This window comes from Cataglyphis hispanica, chromosome 1 (genome assembly GCF_021464435.1).
Source record: "Cataglyphis hispanica isolate Lineage 1 chromosome 1, ULB_Chis1_1.0, whole genome shotgun sequence".
In the NCBI taxonomy this organism is placed as follows: Eukaryota; Metazoa; Arthropoda; class Insecta; order Hymenoptera; family Formicidae; genus Cataglyphis; species Cataglyphis hispanica.
In genome coordinates, this window is record NC_065954.1 from 5,388,521 (window position 1) to 5,410,358 (window position 21,838).

Genomic DNA, 21,838 nt, shown 5'->3' on the forward strand with positions numbered 1-21,838 from the left:
TTCATAGAATAGAAAAAGAGGTAAATCTTTCTCTATTCAACGATGGCTGGTCAGTTTTTAAAAAATAAATATCTCTTGACAATTGATTATCTCTTGAATTTTGTCTTTATCTTTTCAGAAAAATTTATAATCTAATACAAATTATAGAAAAATATAAAATATCTTTTAATATGCGCATATTTTTTTAAGAAAGTATAAAATACACAATTCTGCGAAAAGAATAAAATTATAAATCTTCTACAAAAGAACTTTTAGTCACAGGCAATAAAATTCAAAATAACACGCGGTACTTTTAGCATTCATGCATTAAAATAATTTGAAAATTAATTATAGTGCGCCGCGCAATTATATATACGTATAATGTTAAAATTCCATTTAGATGACAAGTTACTATTGCAGCTTAATCTGTATGAGAAGAGTAAAATAGTTTAACTGTAATAAAATAATTTCATCTCGTCGACACGCGAGCTGTTTACCGACAAAATACGGAGGATAAAATTTACAGAAACCAAATGTACGCGATTCCTTCCTTAATGTAATTGCGCTCGCGGAAATATCTGAAATATACTCGTTTCATTTTCATTTGGAACATAATAAACACTAGTTTTAATTACCGGGATTTTGCGCGCTTAACAGCACCATTACGTACGCGGCAATTTTTTTATGCCGCTTTGTATTTGTTCGCTTCCCACGTGAATGCCCAGATAATTAATCACATTTAATACCGCTGATGATGAAAGAGGATTAGGGAAATCCTTAGAGCGCGGCTTGTTATGGCAGAAATAATGGAGCATCGTGCATCTCGATCGAGTGTCGGCTGTGTAATACGCAACTTTCCTTCATCTGGGAATATAGTTTACAGGAAGTTACGATAACCTTGATTCCACTGGGATATCAGACTAATTTGCTTAGGCAAGGTGTTTAAGTATCTCTGATCTCAGAGTAATTTTCAATCAAAAGCTGATCGCCACGGGAGATAATCTCATGTAATATATATATATATAACTCTTGGTTACAAGAGTATAACTAAACGCGATAATTACTTTATACAGGAGACTATATATTTGAATACGAGATATAGGCAATAATACACAAATGATTTCCATTTCCAAAAGTAAGCCGAGCTGTCATTTTGTCATTGTACGCGTAAACGCTTCAATTAACAATAATGTCCGCACCGCATATTCTTATCATAATGTATGCTTTATTCGGCCATTTTGAAAAAAAGGGTTATTACATCCTTGAAGAGTTATCAAAGAATACGTTGTTTTCGAGACGTTTTTACGCTGGGTCGGCAAGTTGTTAAGGCAAAAGCCGTTATCACGCCGTGGTGATTACAGATCCTATGAGAGTCATAGGGAGCGCGCGGTCGAAACTTGGCACGCGGTTGACAGGTTTACGATGACTACCGGAAAACATGAAAACGGTAAATTACGGCCGGGAATTGCGACGCAGGCATGCCGCACGTGTATTTTGCCGCCTCTTTCGCTAGCGAACTCAATAATCCGCTTGTATCGCGAACACGATGCCTTCGTCGAACGGTCATTTGCGGCGATTGTTGTAACTGATTGATTGCGCGCGCAATTTACCGTGAAACTTTCCTTCGCGAAATTACATTTATACTTTTAATTATGTGACGTGAAAAATAAGGGAAAGAAAAATTTCTCTTTTATTTTCTTCAATAATCGTAAAATTGTAAATTTTGTGGAAGACACTTACCTCTTGTTTAATACATTGATTTTATATTCTTGTTATACATAATTTGACTTTTAATCAGGAATCGAAGATTTTAAGGTAGAAGAGAATGTCGAAGGGAGTATCGAAGATTAGTAAGATATCGAGATAACTTGTTGTGCTCCGCTTGATTAACTTTTCAATCATCGTCTCATCAATTTTCAAATCTGATTCCTATGTAGTAGACTGTAATATTTATCCTTTCTGTTCGTATTTCATGTCACAGAAATCTCGATATAGTAGGAGTACAAGATGAAACAACCAATCGTAGTCTTGAGTTATACTGGCGGAGCGTTAACACTCCAAAGTTCGTGCATGCCAACTGTCACAATTACTCGTGCATGAAACAAACACATCGTCGGTTGCGTGGTTCACCATTGATTGCATAGCTTCGCCGATCGCATGTATATATATATTCTGATACGAAGGAACGTACACGCGCGGCTGCCGATTGTAGTTACAGCGGTTCAGTAAAACCGTCGGTTTGTTTCATGTTCCGAATTGACGTATATATCTTCTCTCCCACCCAGTATCAGCAGCAGCTGCAGTTCGACCGCGAGTCCGACTCGAGCACATACTTGAAACTATCAGCTCGACTGTCAAACTAGAATCGATAATGTAGTCGGCCACAATGGGTACTTGCCCAGAGCAACTCTGGCATACGACGAAGCAAAGAGATGGATTCGTAACTATCCGTAACTTTGCGGGGAGCTTGAGAATCGAAGAACTCGTGAGCGAGAGAGGCTTATGCTCAGCGAGCTTATAAGAATGTTCCGAAGTATGTACACTAGCACATGAATTATGGACCAGGCGACGAGGGAGCCGTATCTTCGAGTTATGCAAAATCTGCTTTTCGATGCAGTTCACTCTTCGATGACACGCTCGCACGTACTGTCTCGGCTTTTATATAAAAGTTGACACTGCGGCTTTCTCGGAGTAGCATCACGGATTTTTTTTTTATTTTGCTTATAAATTTTTATATCTTTATAAATCCATCAATTGTAAACATTACGCTACAAAAATAATAAATTATACAATTTAATTGTCTAATATGATTTGTTATTAAATAATATTACATAACCGCGTATTATAAAATATTTTATGTTTTTACTATTGCGTATCACCATTTTCAATTTTATTGCATTTATTTTTTTGCTGATGTTATATAACAAAAAATGTGTAAATATATATATATATATATATATATATATATATATATATATATATATATATACATGTGTATCCTCTTCCTTTCTCTTTCTCTTAAAATGAATCAGTGAAAATGTCACTGATTAAAGCAATAACAAGATTTTACTAAAAATTAGTATTTTACTAATCTTTAGTAAAAAAACGCACTTTGCTTCTTTGTTTTATATTTTTCTGATTTTTTATAGTAGAATTCACTATCAGAAAAATCAACCATTGTCACTGACTTTTTCTCAGTGACTTTTCTATTTACAGTATCCTATTATAACTGAAACCTTTGCGCATGTATATATATATATTACGATGTGATATGTAAATCTACGACAAGACATGCGATAACAAAATAAGCAAAAATTCGATTTCTGCAAAACTTTGCTGTTTCTAAAGATATTACGAGTTTGTCGCGCATACTAAATCCAGTAGAACATCACGCGATACGAGAAGAAATTCGGATCGTACTCGGAACGAGATCAGCTCAGGCGCACCAAACTAGAGTCGATAATATAGTCATTGATGGCATAACTCCGTCGCGCAAGAAGAGATCAGTAACAACTCGCAACTTCGCGGGAGAGCTTAAGAATTCGAAAAAGCCTGGGGCTTATAAGAGCCGCCTCTGCTTCCAGTAAGTACTTTGATGCATGTATTATGCACCAGAAGACGTATACGAAATGTATCTTCGGGTTATGCAAAATTTGCAATACTCGGCATAGTCACCTCACTATCTCTCTTTTTCTTTCCACGTTCCTGTCCCCACTTATTCCCGACGAAAACACAGACGTCCTTCATTCGTATTTCGATAAAGATGCACGTTTTCATTCGGCACTATATCTAATATCAGCAAGAATTAAAAATTTAAATTTTCTTATAAAGAATTGTACTAGAAACTGGCATCGTGACGTATCCTTTGTTGTGCATCTCTTTAAGTTGTAAAATGCAAAACAATAAATATATTGTGTATCATCTTTATATATATTTCAGTTCTGTAAATTGCATAAAGAATAAAAAAAGAATAATAAAGAAGAATAATAGAGAAAAATAATGTAGAATTTATTGCATTAAAACAACAGGCGCGCGGTACTCTTTAAGTTTAAATATTTTTACATTTTTAATTAATCCCGCAAAAATTTACTTAAAAAGTTTTTTAATAAATTTACTATTCAGAGAAAAGGAGAAAGAGAAAGAAAGGGAGAAAAGAAGAAGAAGAAAAAAAAAGAGAAAGAGAGAAAGAGAGAGAAATTATACATCACGTACAATATTAATAATAGCTATATAATTATGTTATTATAAAGTAATAAGTAATCATATATGTGAATCGGATTTAAAAATGTTATAAATAATACAATAAGCATAATACACATATAATTTTTTGGAATAGTAATTATCTTTAATTTTCTTTAATATGTTAGCACTAATCATAATACTTGATTGTTTAAGCCACTTAATAGTGTAGAATACACCCAGATCCCGATGAAATGTTAACACGATAGCATATGCATACCAAATTATGCTCGAATCTCGACCGTTAACGAGACCGCTGAGTAGTAAATTGGAAATAACCGCGCACGAGTTGTTCTCACATATGTATGTATAAATATATCTATACACATATATACGTATGTATATCAATCATTTCGTGTACATAATTAATACGCACGATAGCCTGGCGTAGCCAGTTGTCTACATAATAATTCTAACTAGACACTGCACTTTGATCGATAGACGTCGTTGATATTATACCGCAAACGTCACGGACACCAGAGACGTCATAGACGTCAGGTCACGTATCTAATGAGCAATCGTAGCGGCTAAGCGTTGCAATACCGTCATTATCTAACCGGGTTGTAGCTCGCAATATTCACGTGGTAAATCTAGTCGTAGCGAAATTGATCTGTTTTCTCTTAGAAGAAAAATAAATATTCTATTGTCTTACATTTTATTTCACAAATGTTTCAATTTAGACGAAGCCAATATATATTTTTGATTATAGATATGATTGAATCCCTAATGAACTGATAATTTCGCTAATGACGCACGATCAGGATCTGTTTGTCGTACGTATGTCTATTGACACCGAGAGAGCACAGTTTGATTAGCCGACAATAAACATGATTGTCATGAATATATCAAGAAATGTGCGTATCACAGATATATCGTAATATATTAAATAAATTAAAGTGACATAATAGATTGTATTCTCTCATTTATGATGAGTTAAATTATTACTTCGATCGAATGTATCACGTAGTCGATTTTCTAAATCAATTTATTGACATAACGGAATAAATCATTGAGTGGGATAAACCCAATTTGCAACTTAGATTCGATACGAGATACTCGTTGTTCAACCGCGATACGTGTAACAGAATCAATCGAAAAATGCACTTTTCGACGCTGCCGTCTAATCGATATCGCCGGAAATGGGCGCGTCCCTGCACTATCCTGAAATCTATTCACGCGAAGGGATGCCCGATGGTGGCGTACGGTTACTGCACCCATGCCTGCGAGCACTCGATGCAGAGACGAGTTTCTGGAAAGTTGGACAGGAGCGGCACGTGCAGGCACGCGATCGAGCGAGAGATTTTTGCACGCGATCATATTTGCCGCGTCGGATGAATTCCCGAACGACACGACGCGGCCCTCCCAAACCCATGGGATCTGGTACGTGCGTTAATGCGACCGTAACCATTGGTCGTCGCGGATAAAAGTATTACACGTAATGAAATCATATTTGCGGGATCGTAGAGACACGGCTATCACTCGTACCGTTAAACATCGAATTGTAAAGAGACAAGGCTTGTTTCGGGATTTAAAAAAAAGAAGTTAAGCTCAATGAAGTTGACCTATAGTGAATGTTAATTCTCGAGAATTAAAATCAATAATTTTAGATATTTTTTGTACTTTTTATTTAACAAATTCTTCCAAAAGTTTAAATTTTATTAATTACTACTTTATTAATAATTATTATTAATTTGTTTTAGATTATATTTATATTAATATAAATGTAGCTTCTGAGGAAAATTGGATTTTTATATTTTAGTCGGAATATATTAAATGTATTATCAATTGATATCCAAAATGTCTCATTCCATTAATTTGATCAAAATTAACTATTCGTGTCCTAACTATCCGGCTATTTGTAGAATATTAATGGAGACTATAATTCATTAGAACGGATACAAGCAAATGCATTATTGCAATGTAGAAGTCAATATCTTGTAATGAAAATATATATTGAAAAGAGATGCATTTGTGTGTGTGTGTGCTCACGATATTCATGCCGCGTTAATCTGCCTTGTTAGTCTGCATCAGTTTTAATCGTTCGTTTTCGCTAAACTGTATTGTACTTTAAACTACAAATTAAATTTCCGCTAAGAAAAGTCAAATGCAAATTACTTCGCGTGACAAAACCATGTATTATTTAATGACGCTTTTTTCGAAAACACCTTGTACAGTTCGACGGATAATAATTATAAACCAATTGCATCCATATGCAAAGATTAAAACCAGCCAGTTTCAAACGATAAAATACGGAATGTATAATAGGAAGATAAATTACTACAATGTCCGCCTTTGGAAACGCGCGCGTTTTCTCTGAACCGTAGAACAAGTCGATCGTCGAGAGCAATTCCTGATCAGATATGCACGGTTATATACGAGCGAGTGATCGATAAGAGGGTGGTTTTCGTGATAAGAGCGAACCAGTCCTGTAGCCTCGGTGTGCTACCAATTGCGCACCTTCACCTTTAAATTATAGTTAACGAAAAGGATCAAAGGCTCTGCTCTCGTTTATCCACCGTACAACTTTACTAGCCAGTTTTTGCTCCAAATAATCTTATTTCCTACGGGGCAATAGTCCACAGACCACATATGTGTTTTAATTTTTAGTAACGTATGTGAAATCCAAACGGGAACCAAGAATAGAAATAACGTACAAAAGTTTTATTGGCATTTCAACAAATACCTGTTTAATGTATGTGCCGTTCAATAATCAAAATAATCAATTCGTTAAACGAAGTGCTTCACGTTACTTATTCATTCATCCGCAGTATGCCGTGCGTTTAATCGCGTGTCGTATCGGTAGCGCAGAACGAAATACCGCATTAATTAAAGTGTGCCGTAGTAATCAGCTGGTAGTAATTACCTGTCGGTGTCTCACATCGCAATCCGAAGCTGCCAACCCTTTCTCGACTTTTCGGTCAAAATCGGATTGCGCGAGTATCGAACGATCCTCTTATCATAATTATCCATTTTATATTCGTATCAATGAGAGCGACGACTCTGTATTCTCTATAGCCGCATCGAAAAAAAAAAAAATAATTAAATGTAACATCAATTAGTGAATACATTATAAATTTCTCACTAACATATTATTGAAATTATTTCTGCTATTTGGCCTATAATAGCTAATTCTAATAGCTCACAATGAAAAAATTATCTCGAGCATCTTATAAAATTTACGTTTGTTTAAAGAAATTGCTTAAACAAGCGAATCTTTATTACGAAATGATAACTCTAGACAACATTTATGTCTTTTGCGCCCATCTCTTTTTCATTTTTTCCCTATCTCGTCGTAGGACTTCCTCTCGAATGTGAGACAAATCGCGAGTCAGTGATTTATCGATACTGCCGGACCACTCGAACGCTCGAGATCGCACCGGCGGTAAATTAAGCGTTTCCACAGAATTGTAGCCCGTAAATGGCTGACACTCGATTTGCTCGCGTGGCTTTTGGAGCGCAGCCGTAGATACGATCGAAGATACGACCCAAGATTCGGCTGAGAGTGTGTGCTGTTATAGCTAACGAAGAAGCGTCGTGTTTTACGTGGAAGAATATAATAATGGGGTCTTCTTTGAGATTAATTGAAATAGATTATTAATTATAGGAAATATCTACATATATTTAATATTGTAATCTATCGTTCTTCTTTAAAACTCTTAAAACTAACACTAGTCTTGAAAAAAAAAAAATAGATATTAAGAAATATTGAAACATCTATGTGCAATAAATTCTTATAAATATTGTAAAATGATAAGGATGTAAAATTGTGATGTATCGGATGTGTTTGCATAAATTTATTTAATTAATTTATTCTTCAATAAATTATGTTTTTAACAATGTAAATGAGTAACAAAACATTGTTGTTCACAGTAAGTTTCAATCGGACTCTAATAGAATTTTAACTAAGACTCAGTTACCAAGATATTTCGTATTTAAATTCAGAGCTTACAACAAAAGATGGTGCTCAACTGTATTTTTACTGCAGAAGTATCGTCGCGTGAAATTCATCAGAGAATGCGATTTTAAAGTTTAAAAGGCAAACTTAGAAAAACATATCTACCGTATCGCGACTCTACCATCTAACTTATTCTTTTATCATGAAACATGGATAAATAACTTCTTTTAAGGCTTCCTACAATATTTCTTCTACGGACGAGCAATTTATTTCTGCAGGCAACAACCGGACGGCAATAGAGAACTGCTTGTACAAATCTGAGACGCGGTTCACCGCGCGAGTTTAACCGGTGGGCTCGAGCTTCTCCTCGTTGTTACAAGAATACATAACGAGTGCGGATGCCTAGTAATAAACCGACCACGCGCATAACATTAATCCGTATTACGTTGTTTTACACGATCCCCGACGCTCAGCGGGAATAATGCGGGATTACGTTGTAAATAATTCCGCGCACTATTACATGAATCACGATCACATAAGTGGGAGACCATTTTCAATGCATTTTTATTGATGATGATTTATGATTTAAACTACCAAGAATATTTCAAATTTATTACACGACTTGCTTAAACGAGATAATGCCCGCAACAAGTTTATATGCAATAAATTATGCAAAAGTTTTTTCAATCATTAAAAAATTGCAATTTTATCAAAAAAAAACTTTTATAAAATAATTAATTAAATAAATTTATTAATTTGCAAAACACATGTTGAGAATATTTCTAATAATTTTATTTGATATATTTAAAAATTTTTTAAATCATATTAAAAATTTTTTAATATTTTAAAAAAATTTTGTATGCTTAAAGTAAGCATTATAATTAAGCATTGTCTCTACAGCAAATGTTTTAATAAATGTCGGATGTCCATGTTGTAAACTTAATGCCAAATGAGTCTTTTAATCTCACCCTTTGTCACCCTTTTGAACCCTTAGCGAGGCAAGAGCAGACGCGCAGGAGCCACTATTATTTTCTCCAAATCGTAACAAATATAACGCAAGAGACTACGTACACAAATCTCTTAATTCCAAAACGAATCTTTCCTCGTGATACGATCGTTAAACATTTAAATAGATTTCCATAGTGGCTTTAGAACGGGACAAGGAACACGGTGAGTAGCGTAGAAGACAAGGTAATGCAAGGGCGGGGAGAGGAAACGGTTGGAGTTTGTGTAGTTTCGATATCTGCCTCCACGAATGTTGCAGCGCTCAAATATTTATCGGACACGCCTTACATACCCAAACTAAAACTCCGGATTCCGGTAGTTACGACGTTATTAATGGCCCGCTACGAAATGCTCGTAAATTTTCGTGGAATTAACGGCGATTCTCCCCTTAAGCTATATCGGAGATCGCTACCAAAGTTGGCAATAAAATTATTTATTATACATCAATCGTTTTTTACACATTTTTTTCGTATACAATTGTGATCGTTTTGTGCTGAAAAATAATTTTAATCATTCCATTCCGACTAATTTTAAATCATGAATTTGAGTATAAGGACGGTGTGTAAGACCAGTACACAAACGCGCGATTTATTATAATTAATAAATCATGTGCTGCTTGTGATACCCGGAACACTACGCTTTCGCCGTTCCTTCATCGATCCTGCTACAATGAGAACGATATAGAGTCTCTTATAAAGGTCGAAGACACTGGTCCCATCTACGTATAATGTAGCGTACAAGATTTATGCGAAACACCGTACAGCTTGATAGACTTATTCTGTAAAACTTTTAACGTTCTGATAATGTGTGACGAAAAATTCATGTCGCGAACTTTGCAAAGTTTTAAATCTGCATTGGGAAGAGTATAATTCATATGACACAATTTAAGATACCATAATTAAAAGTAATAACAATTATGTAATTTTTTTTTAATTATATTTTTACCTTATATTTTATCTAGACATTTATGCAACAAATATTTGTTTTAAATCACAAAAATAAATAAATAAAATAAAATCTATAGTACAATAATATTATCTATCATTATTTGTCTTAATTGTTTAATAACATTTTTTTAGATTTTTTTATATATACTAGCATTTTTAAAACCGAGCCTTAAAGATCCTAGATGGTCCAACTGCAACTGTACTAGCTTTACGCTTCGCTTATTCGCATATTCCCAAGCGTTCCCAAGCATACACTAACGTAAAAGCATCGAAGACGAGACGACATAGGTTAAGCTCGTCTTTTCCTCTCGCAAATAAAAAGTCGCTCTTCCGAAAGACGAACATGGTTGTAACCGCGGATCCGTGGGTTCCCGGTGGTTTGCAGTGATGAGTTGAAAGGGGAATCCTTGAAAGCTTTAGCTTGCTCTTTGAGAGAACGGTTAATTTGCAAATACTTTGCTGGAATATCCTTTCGCATTTATTTCGAAATGTATGAAAATCGCTCGGTTATTCTAAAGAGCGAATGCATCGTCATGGAATAGAGTTAAACCGAGCTAATTGCTTTCTTTGCATCTGCGCTTTCCTTGCATTTCTATGTGAAATTTTTTTGTCAAATTCTTACCTACGCCGGATAAATTTATCGAAAGATTTTGATAAATTCAATTATTAATTACAATCGATATAAATAAAAATTCCTCACGAGCGAATAATTCGCAAATGATTCTTATATGCAAACCGTGCACATAAGAATCGCAAAGACTCTCCATGTGTTGAATGTTCCGAAGAAAAAATACTCAAAAGTTAAGCCATCGACGTTTACCATTGTTTTCCCTTCTTATGTCTTCACACACCTTCTCACCCCCCCTCTGATACTCTATCAAAATCCATTAATAAAATGGAGCGAGCGAGGCGAAATGCGCCTGTATGTATAAACTATACTAGTATTTATGTTTGCGTTCGTATTTGTATACGAAGCAAAGAGGATGCTGAGCTGGAGAGGGGAGGGGGGGAGGGGACTGCGGAGAGAGAGATACGGGAGAGGAGAGAGTGCAGGTAGACGCAGCGAGCCGCATAGCGCGGAGTATATAACGTGGATTGTGCAGGTGCTTCCCATGTAGAGTATGCGCGCATAACACTTTGTATATACATATACATATGTATATGCGTTATACGCGTGACGCGATTCGCGCTATCGTGTTCTCGGCTCGGCGCGCCGCGTCGTCGGTCCTCTCGCAATATCGAAAACAATGCGATTTTACTGCTACGAGCGCGCGAGCAAAATGCACACCCGTGGGGCTCTCCTTCCCCTCTTAGCGAGTACACTCCAGGAGCGCCAACTAAAAAACCGCATGCAGCTTTTTTTACGCACGAATAAACCTCGCTATTATCGTTACACGCGTGTTTCCGGGGAGAAATTTTCGGCGGAGACGGCCGCGATACGGCGCAAGTGCGTCATTAAACTTAAGCGTCTCGCCCACCAGTTTGCATATAGTCGAAAATGGCTCGCCTTGCATAGCGCAATATTACGCGGTAACCGTCGTGGATGTCTGTATGTGTGCAATATACGTATTAAGCTTCCGCCAAACTTGGCATAATTAGACGAGCAAGATCGGTTAAATTTATATATATGCACGCGTGCTATTTTAAAATATTATATATGTTTTAATATTCATTAATGTATGATTTGTATCTGCACGTATAATGTTTTTCAATCTCATTATTTTAACGTGTTATTTAAAATGGAAAAAAAAATTAATCCTGGAAAAATACGAAAAACATGAATGTAAAAAAATATATTGCAAAAAGTTTCTAATGCGAAACTTGCCTGTCTCTTTCTTGTCTTACATACGTCATAAGATATCAATTTAATTATAAATAATAGAGAGATCATGTGTGTGTTCGCTGCTTTGTCAGGTAAATGTAAAAACAATGTTAGATGCAAAGACGTTCGTACAATGATCTTGTTTGATTTCACGAAATTATCTAATTCTGATTATATAGAACAACATTATCACTGTTTAAAGACGATTAATGTATTATCACTAACATGATTCCATATTTTTTCTTTATACTTCTTATAAGAGGAAGATTAAAACATTAAAATTACATTAGTTTCTCGGAGGAGATTCTATAAACGATGTCTATCTGCTGTCTATCTATCACAATATCCGCCAATCGGCCTCATAAATTCCTCAAAGTATTCAACGAAGCTTGAAATCTCCTCGGTAAGTGATGGCTGCTCGCTCGGGCCGAGCAACTTGGTCTCTATCTCTACCTGATTTGGTTTAACTTCGATCGAACAGGTAAGATTGAAATATGACGTCGATAATGCCGATATCATGTTACATGCTTCGGTTAGTGTATCAAGTAAATCCGAAAACATGGGAGGTAGACGCAAATCATTAAAGTAAAAAACTGCGTCATCTTTGCAAAACCGAATCTGATGAAAATGATCGAAAATCAATTCGCAATTTGTGATCTTGATAGCGATAATTACGACACACAATTATTACACGTATCATCTTTTATTTATTACATATAGCGTGAATAAAGGTAAATAAATAAAGGCAAATTGTAGACTAAAATGCACTTTACATTAAATAGGAAAATTCAGACAATTTACCCACGACATCTCGCTAATTTAGTCTTTTGCGTTTGTACTTTTGCTTTGTGCTCCGCTGCGAAAATTTAACGCCCGTACTTAGAACAAAGGATGCTGTTATTCTGTGCTGAATGCAAAAAGACATATTGCGGTTTTTTGTTTTTGCTCAACGCGCAACACTCGCCGTATGCGAAATAAAGACATTCGTTATGCGGACTACACGGACGACCGCGCGCGGTAATTTTTCTTCCACCTCGATCGGCGGACGTTTAATGATTAAAAGACCATTTCACGTGACACAAGGAGTTTTCCTAATGGAAGTCACACAGTGACGAGCAATATCGTTACCATCACCGTTGCTGAGTTCGCGCCCGCACCGACAACGTAATTATTTCACCGGCGCTAACGGCATCAAATAATGAAAGCTCCATCGATATATTGCTCGCCCTTATATGTGTATAACGTTAATTATTTCACCAGATGGAATATTATAGTATTGCGTATTATTGAAAATGATATACAATAGGACAAAAATTTATGAAGCGGCTCAACATTAAATATTGACATTCACGAGAGTGATAATATATGAATTTGTGCGAAATCACGAATATTCAATGAGCAGATAAAATCATCAGATTTGTTATTTTATCTGTTATTGGATTACAACCTAATCTGACTAAATGTTATACGGGCTAATAATAATATATTTTGATATGATATATCACTTCTTTGCAGTATTTTGTTCAGCTTGCATTAATCTGTGCCACGCGTCACTAAATTTTTGTTATTGACGTCAAATAAAAAGTATTGTATTATATATGTAAAAAATCTAGAGTCTAAGAAGACGAATCAAGTGAAAAACTTTTTTATTTCATGCTTTTGTGCGCTACAATTTTTATTCAAAAATCCTTTTTTTTCTGTCACAAGACTCAAAAATAAAAATAACAAAATATATGTTCTATTAATAAATAATTGCAATACATTTCTCTTAAGTTCTTTGATTTCATCAATTTTCTCTTCCGACTAATTTCAAAATTGAAGCCTCTGCGCATCGAGCAGACGACGATTCACGAGGATAATGTACATCCGGCATACTCCCGCTATTCAGGTGCAAGGAAATCCGGTTCGTCAATAACTACCGCGTAATCGCGAGAATGCAATATAGCAAATGGCGATGGCGCTTCTCGTGACCATCTCGTTAATCGTTGAACGCGACTATAAAGCATTTTCGCATTCTCGTTAAAATGCGCTCAATCCGCGCTCTCTCGGCTGGGCCCGACGGCGCCGGCACGTACCGAGATGGGCGAAACTAATTTCCGCTCGGAGATGAAACAGCCACCGTCATTTAATTCGTGCCTTAGTGTCAATGGGGCCATTAACGCTTCATCGGGGTGGTGGATATTTCGCGCGCCGTTTATTCGACCGATACGCCGCCGCCCCGCGCGCAGCTGATCCCCGTTTTTTTTAAGGGATTCATTTCGTGTAATGTGCACCGCGTCGCAAGATCTGAATTTTGATTCTGTAATGCCCCTCGTTCACATCGAATGCACCTCGTTACGCTGTCGGTTAATGATTCACTGCGCAAAACGTGGCTTCGAAATTCGAACACGTCTACGGCATCGGCTTTGCAGCACGGGGATTACAAAATCATTATTCGCCGTGTATAATAGCAAAATTACTAATTTTAATTAAGTTTTTACCAAACCTTTGACTGAATTTCGTCGCCGTTAAATGAACCAATTATGTGATTACGATATAGCTGTACGATAATTAATTATTCTAATTCTTTTATTCGCTGTTACTATTATTATTGTTGAACGATTTAATTATCTCTCGAGTTAATGCGAAATATCGAGAAATTGATACATAAAAAATATCATTATTTTAAAAGATATCACGCAAAAAATTTAAATATAATACTTTGAATAATTATAAGTATTATACAATCAATCAATCAATTTATTTCGATGAAAAATCTCTGTCAATACAACGTCCAAGAGAGGATAATTCTAATCTTTTAATCTGAAATACTTCAAGGATGTTCTAGCAAGCAAGGACATCGTTTATCCTATGCAAGAAGACGTGTTCGGGCGAAAGCGCGGCTTTTCCCGGCTGGCGTACCGCATAAATGATACATAAACACTGGCATCGTAAGAGTGTACATAAGCGGCGCAAAGCGTGAAGGCAGTCTCTCTCCGTGCAACGTAACGAAGAAACGTCTACCGGAGCTGAGCAAACAGATGTGAAAATTGAAGCCGGGTGCTCCACTGCCACCGCCCGTACCACCTTCGCGTTGCATTTCCCCCACGGTCAATAAACACCGACGTCTCTTCTCCTTTTCTTTTCCGTATCATTCTGCTTCGGAAGTGGCCGTAGCGAATGATGGATCACCACGGGCTCTTCGCGCACTCACTGCAAATTCGCTATAAGCGGATTTAACTCTGTTGTGATTACGTTCGTTGCGCATATTTATTCACGAGAGATGTTCCGGTACGGTGCATCTTGCAATGCACTTTATTTATCGGGTTATTTGCTGCGCTATTTTCTCCGAGGCAGGATTACAAAATGCATTTACGTATTATCTACGAATATTATCTATATTGCAAAGCATCATTAATTCTGTATTATAATCTACCAAGTTTCGATCTAATTTACGATATTTGTTTATCCATTAAATTCATCGTTTTTAAATTTATCATTTTTACTATAATACTGCGTCGCGTAATAATATATAATTTTTTTAGATACATGCAATTAATATCTAATCTAATATTAATCTATAATGCATAAGTGATATATATATATATATATATATATATATATATATATATATATATATCTTAATATAAAATAAAATATTATTAAACATTTAAATATCTTTAAATAAAGGAATATTTCTAATTAAAACTGCTTTTCTCGTATTTCTACGATATCATCAATCAGATATTTCCAATACAAAGATTTCCCAATACATCCATATTTTTTAACATTTTTTTCATTTATTCACGTCAAATCTCGGCGATGCGTTGATACTATGGAAATATGGTATCGATGAGATAGTTGTATGCGCATAAATATAAATATGCACTTTTTTATATATAAAGCAAGATACGTATGCTATATTCGTCTACGTTTTTATATTTTGCGTCCTTGTGATGCAGAGAACAAACGAAAAGCAATAGTGTGAAAAACAAAAGCCGTGGTGACTTTAATGTTAAAAATCGTATTGGCTTTTCGTAGTCGTTACGATTGCAAAAAAGAGCTATGTTATATTTGACATTCTATGAAGTGACGTAACGATAACATAAAAAAACTTGCACGTATATTTTTAAAAGCCTTGATAAAAATATGATACAGTAAAAATACAGCTGCACACACACACACACACACTTGAATAAAAGATTTAATATTTTACGTTATTTTAAATATTTTGATTTCTGATGTTATTAATAAATTAATCTAGATGAAATTCGCTAAGAGCTTGCGCGCGATGATCTTAAGGTTCTTCATTCGCGATGTGAATTCTCGTATAAATGACAGTTTCTGCGATATTGCTTAAGTGAGTTTCCAACTGTCTTTCTCGTTTACCGTATGACAGCGGGGTCGCTTCTAAAATAAAGCGGATATTGGGAAATGTCACAGAGCGATCGAATCACATACTTCGCTCTGCCGATAGTTCTTCTGACGTACTACTTTGCAACGCTATTCGATAGCCATTTCCTTACAAGAAAATCACTAATATGTGCTTCTGTCTTGTGCTGTTCTTCTTATCAAGGTGTCCCGCTATTATACCTTCTTGATTATTTGTTCAATGTTTAACTTTTGTTAGAAAATTTGTAATAATAGAAAGTATTTTAAAAGAGACAAAACGTAAAAAGAATTTCTATAGAAAAATTATTTCTCAAAATCAAACAATACAAAAAATTTAGCAAAATTGTGTCGAACACATTTAGCGATAGTATAACTGAAAAAAAAAAGATATTAGCACTCACTCAATATTTAAATTATGAATTATGAGCAAATTTATTCATTTTTAAGCCATAAATAAATTTATTTATTTTAATTTCAAATTTAGATTCTTTGCAATTTTTGTTTTACAATCTGTTTTGCAATTTGTTTAAGATTCCTATTGTTAATGCATCAACGATGAACTTTCCGCCGTCCTAAAACCGCTCACGACTCACGTTGCTGTTAGGCGTCGTTCTGCGGTTTCTACGTCTCTTGGCAAGCTCTGTAAGGATAATACTGGATACAATAATGGCAATTATATGGCTCGGAGTGCCGGTAATTGCCAGACGTAACTCACGAATGCCACGGCATTCGCCGCACGCACGAAGTTCGCGAGCGGGTTGAGGAAACTTGCCTCATAACGCGCTTACATAAGGTTGTCCTGAGCCGCGAGCGAGAAATGTAGAACAGAAATAAATTAATTCTCGTCAAATGTGGTACGCGTAGGACACGAATTATGCGAAGCGGTAAAGTACATTAAATGTTCGCGGAAATGGCCGAAACAATGCCAAAAGCCGAGTGCTTTGCGATGTTAAGATATTTGACTGTTAATTGAGCAGTAATAAGCAAATTTACGATCTACCTGTTCTTTTTGTAAATATTCGTGCGCAAGTATATAAAAAATAAAGAATGTACATCTCTTTATGCATTATTATCTCATATTTTATCATTAAAATCTTTAATTTAACAAGATTTTTAATAAAATTGCATTATTCTCGCGATTCGTAGGATGCTTAGAGCAGGTATATATCGCATATAATATTCGCAATGTATTTTAATAATTTTAATGATTTTTAAGATTGTTAAGAATAAATATGTAGAATTATACTATGCGTGCAGCTAAATAGTGTAATTTTTGATATTTCTGCAAACGAGTATTGCGATAGAGGAAATCGCATATCTTGTTATGTATAGTTATATTATTGCTTGCCATTTTATTATAATCATAATATAATTCACATTTTATTATACGTTACTCTTAAATAAGAACCGCATTCCTTATCGGTTGGAGATCTCCGAATTATTTAGATGAAAGTTTCTCTTATGCGATAATCTTGTCGTGATTTGCAGATATTTCACTTATGAATAATACTTTCTATCGAAAAAGTCTATAAATATTCTTCAGACATTTGAGAATATTCCAAGTTACTTTCTATGTTATGAATATTACGGCAGCGAATATAAATAACGTTTCCACATCTTTACTGATAAAGCTACTTATGTCGGATTAAAGTCTATCTTTCTCACATTAGGAAAAGGATAATTTAATTATTTGATTAATATGTTTCTCACGCGTGTGCAATGTTTAAATTTCATCTCGTAAATGGCAGTCGAAAGGATAGTTTCTAGCTGATAATTTCGTCTATGTGCTTTGGATTGTTGGAAAATGTTCCGGTCCGGCTAAATGTCAGTGGATCTCAGATTATTCGACGTATGTACACAGTATATCAGCTGCTACTTAGGAAGTACCGGCAAACTTGCGCCCTGCGTTTACTCTGCTAAGATCGTGTATCCATCTACCGACACGGATATACCTAACTGGTATAGCCGCGTGTGAGAAAGTCACGCAAATCGAGTGTCTTGGAAATTCTCATCTCAGATGATCATAGTGTGCTTACATAGAAACTTTGATAGATCAGTCTTCTCACTTTGCTTGTGGAAAAAAAGCTATGAGAAATACTTTCGGCGCAGTAAATCTTCCTAAAAAATTCGTTAAAAAAATATATATTAATGTATAAAGGAAAAATACATTTTTTTTTTCTTTAATATCACAAGAAAGGATTTTCAATTAACAGTTAACGATACTTAAGCTGTTCGAGTGTCAGCGGGAGAAACTGTCGGAAGACCGCGAAAGAGGGAAAAAACATCGAAAAGCTTAGCTTAATGCGGCGTAGATGAAGCGTAATACGCTATCACGGCACGTTCATTCGAGAAAAGCACCTCCACTTAGAGAAACATTCATGGAATTTAACCGGATGAAATGTGATATTATTTCAATTCGAATATCTCTGACTGTCATTATTATAAATTGAAGTTTTATATGAACAATGTTATAATAAATATATAATTCATCCGCATGATAATTATGAAAGCAATAATTGTCATTTGAGAAACCGTTTGTGATTTTCATATTTCTTTTATATAATTTATAATTTGCATACAAACCGTAATAATAATCATTTAAAAAAATAAATATGTGTGTACTTTGATGTATTAAAGCAGCCGATTTTTATAGCAAACCGTAATAATATCTCTCTCTTTTATCCTCAAGTCTACAATAGAAATGATTTTATAATACAAGAAAATGCTTTTGTCGTTTAATTTTTGTTCTTTTTTTGCTGTTACCACATTCATACTTAAGTACGGACGATAGTTGTTGCTTGTACGTAAATCATTTCTCCGCTGCTCTTTTCCGCTGTTGTTACGAGAGTAAAACCATTTCCTCCTGTGTTCTTTTTACTGAATATCCCGTTGGCTATACCTTCACATTTTTCTCTCCCTCGCATACGCGCTTTGTCGTTCTTTGTTCGCATCTTCGACGCGCATTTTCTTCGATATTCTTCGCTGGTCACACTAACGATAAATCTTATGTTTGATTCATACTTAAACTGACAATGAGTTGCAGCTAAATTTAAAAAAAAAAAAAAATTATAATATTTTATCAAAATTTTGGGTTATTAAAGTTCGCGCAAGAGATTGTTCAAAAAGCAAAGGGAAAGAATCGTACACTGATAACGGCAACGAAATTACTGCGCTCCGGATTATATCTATGCCCTTTAATCTGCTACATTGGAAGATACTAAGAATGGTCGGAGTACGCTTGTAAAGGAAAAGCCGTGAAACAACAACAGCGGGTTGTATCGCAACCTGTTCGTATCCTTATTCCAATTAACCGCCACATAAATTCTACAACCTTCTAACAATGTTCTTCCGCTGTGGACAAAGAAAATATTCAGATAGCTTTTCAGCAATTGAAAATTGTTACTTCCGCTTAAATTATTCAACGCATCCTTTCTGCGTATCCTTTTATAAGCAATTAATAATAATTTCGAGCAAATTATTTCGCGATTCCAAATCTCTACAATTATTACTTTATTGATTTATTCTGTAATTATTAAAAAAGATATTGATACTATAATTTTTTTTTCTTTTTACCCAAAAAGAATTTAGCTCTCAAATATATTAGATTAAATTTCGAAAAATCAAACTAAGCAAAACAAACCAAGAGATGTTTCCACTGAAAAGAAGATTCTTTTCTCATGATATCGAAGCGAATGCGAATTTCTTTACCAAGAAAATCTTTCTCCATTTTTATGTTTCGTGCTGCAAAAATGGTCAGATTGTTGCGGAGTGTTACCAGAAGATCCACGACTTTGAATCACTGTGTGTCCGCAACGGCAACAAAACGTATGTGGCGTTCGTTACGAACGGTCGTTCCGACCGCGCATTATACGCTTCCGCGATAAAACTCCTCGAAGAGCCGGATAGTCGTCGTTATTGTACTCTTTAAAAAGTACAACAGTCGTAGGGATAGCTTTGTAGTGAAGAAGATGTGTGCCAAGGGCCGAAGAGACTGAATCGTAGGGAGCTTGTCTCGATGGTTTCCGTCGTCGCCGTGATTCTGCGACAAGTCTTTTCCATCCTCCATTCGAGAATTTTATTTTATCGCGGACGGTTAAGTCGCGTCGTGGTGCGAGCTACAAATATCACCATTAATTGAATGAGAGAGGGAGAATAATGTCGCGACGCGCATCTACGCTGGACCTACGTTTTCCTTATTCCACTTGATCCCGAAACCATGCACGACCATTGCATCCACTCGTCGTGGTCGACCTCGCGAGCCCCGACGTTACCAAGGAAATACAATGGCTACAATTAATCTCATGCGGTACAATCGGACCAAGAAGATGCGCTTTACGTTTATTACTGTAATATCTCTGGCGCTGATGACGTTTGCCGCTCAAGCGCGCCTCTATCATGTAACATATCCGCCACATAATGTCTTTCTGCACTCCTTGTATATAGCTTGTTTGCAATAAATTGTCGCTTACGGTTTCCTAATCTAATTTCGATTATTCGAAGAAGAGAAAATCGTTGTCCGTGAAATAACTCTATGCTTTATGCGACATAAAAATTTGCGTATATTCATATGTATAATAAAATACCGTTAGCACATAACAATTATATTTATATGCTCTTTAATTCTTCTATCCCTATAAGTAATGATATCCACCGGAAGAAATATCGCAAATGTATATATGTGAATTAATATGCAACGTGTGAGAAAAAGTCAAAAAGTCATAATATTTTATTATATTGCGCGTAGAGAATTATTTCATTATTAGTACGGTCGTACATCATGGCGAAGAAGAATGGAACTATTGTATTATGGCCCCAGAACTTCCCTTTATTCCAGTCTCACTTCATTACGTGCGCACACTATAAGAAATACGGCTTTTCAGTTTTCGACGAAATTTCCGGTGAAATTCGAGCGTGTGGATGATGCAGAAACACATCGGATAACTGCCGCTTGAGAGTTTCAACTACTTCAGCAAGCAAGAAAGATATCTGTTCAAGCTCGCGCAGCAGGGAAGGCGAAATAAGATCGAGAAAGGAGGAGGGACTCTCCCAGCAACAGCTGTTAGAAAACTTTACAGACCTTTGGGATAAATAATCTCGAAATGGTGAGAGGACACTAGCGGAAGAGAGAGAAGATCTCGTTTCTCAAGACTATCAAGTTGTGATAATTCTTGCAGTTTGATTGATCGCGACGATAACAGATAATTATTAGAAAGTGTAGAGACACTAATCAATTATAATATAGCATTCATTGTCCGATTATAATATTCATAAAGCGATTAGAAAATACAACGGAGAAAATGAGATTTAAATCTATAAATTATTCAGATATATAGAGATTGTCTAATAAAATAATACTATATTTTAAAATTAAAATAAAAGTGAAAAACAAGTACATGGATGTAGAAATGTTTCAGTATATGTGTTATCAATTTATATCGTGATGTTTTTTCTCATTTGGCTAGCCATGTTGTCGCAAACACATTGTTTTTATTTATAATTATTATAAAGTAAATAAAACTTATTTGTCCGTCTATATCTTTTAGCAGTTCTGAATTTTCGCGAAACAATACTATGGAAATA

At 35.4% G+C, this 21,838-nt stretch overlaps 1 protein-coding gene across 1 annotated transcript in view; it reads right to left on the reverse strand.

Moving 5' to 3' along the window:
• The window catches only part of LOC126850952 (zwei Ig domain protein zig-8-like), a 138,772-nt gene that overhangs the window by 58,111 nt on the left and 58,823 nt on the right, over window positions 1–21,838 (reverse strand). The gene's annotated exons all lie outside the window — the stretch shown is intronic.